The sequence below is a fragment of the Camelina sativa genome, chromosome 2 (genome assembly GCF_000633955.1).
Source record: "Camelina sativa cultivar DH55 chromosome 2, Cs, whole genome shotgun sequence".
Classification (NCBI taxonomy): domain Eukaryota; kingdom Viridiplantae; phylum Streptophyta; class Magnoliopsida; order Brassicales; family Brassicaceae; genus Camelina; species Camelina sativa.
In genome coordinates this window covers 7,099,788-7,101,105 of record NC_025686.1, presented here as the reverse complement: position 1 = coordinate 7,101,105, position 1,318 = coordinate 7,099,788, and the positions used below count along the sequence as shown (strand labels likewise).

Below are 1,318 nucleotides of genomic sequence, written 5' to 3'. Positions count from 1 at the left end.
TACTTTCTATCTAATGGAATGATAACACCTCTTTGTTCAAAAAAAAAAAAAACATTACTTTTTATTTTGGTATGTAAGACTTAACAATGACAACCAAACTATTGTAAACTATATGTGAAGACTAATTTTCTTTTCCTTCTTCATCTTGATTGTGATAATTAAGAACGTGCCACGAGGAGATAAAAATAGGAGATCAATTTGCTACTCAAGGTATAACCCTAATTGATGGTATGTTCAGTAGAAGAAAGACAATTTGAAACTCTTAACAGTTAAGTCCTAAGACATAAGTGATTACCAACATTGAAGCAAATAATACTTGGAACATAGATTCAATCCAAATGAATAGATCGGATTCTTACATAGGTTATAAAATCTTTTCTCACTTGCTTATCACCATCATCCCAAGTAATGCATCTACAAACACATACAAAAACCAAAATGGTTCCCTTCGTATGTTATCCCTAAAAAACTTAACACAATATATTTATGCAATGGGTTTTTAAGGCCCATGAAGTGGCCCAGAAACAAACTCGTTCTTATTTTAGACGCCTTGTCGTTTCTCTTATCATCTAAAACACTGTATCCCGTTTTTTTTGTGTCTCGTAGTCATACAAACAGACAACTTCAAATTACTCATCACCACGTTGCCAACACCCCCCCGATCTACGACTCTCTCTCTCTCCAATCTCTCTACGCCACAGAATCCTCGATTTACCAAAAAAATCACAAAAAATCTCCGATCGTTAACGGCGACCGCCGATTTTCCCGGTAAAAGATGAACGACGGAGATGTATCTAGGCAGATCCAGCAGATGGTGAGATTCATCCGCCAAGAAGCCGAGGAGAAGGCCAACGAGATCTCAGTTTCTGCTGAAGAAGTATATGATCTTCTTTACTGTTTTCTCTCTCCATTTCTCAGATCTTTCTGATTTTGAATTCTTGAATTCAATTTGTGTTTCTCGATTCAATCTCGTAATCTGTTTTTGTTTTCTGATTAGCGTTTCGATCTGGATATTTATTTTTTGTAGGAATTCAACATTGAGAAACTTCAACTAGTTGAGGCGGAGAAGAAGAAGATCAGGCAAGATTATGAGAAGAAGGAGAAGCAAGCTGACGTCCGTAAGAAGATGTGAGTTCGATTTCAGTTCGATTTCATTAACCGATCGTTTTAGTTTCTGAATCTTCTTGATTTGATCTAAGTTGGATCGCGTTTTGTTCTGGAACTTAGAAATGTAGTATTTATGGTTGATCTTGTTTTGGGAGACTGAGATTTTAGTTTGACAGGAAATAACTATGTCATACTTGTTTTTTTTTTTTTT

The 1,318-nt window shown here is 35.6% G+C and overlaps 1 long non-coding RNA gene across 1 annotated transcript; it reads left to right on the top strand.

The window, feature by feature from the left end:
* Positions 641–1,092, top strand: LOC104719212. Its single transcript, XR_756570.2, has 2 exons — positions 641–877; positions 1,028–1,092. It is a non-coding gene; the product is annotated as an uncharacterized LOC104719212 (long non-coding RNA).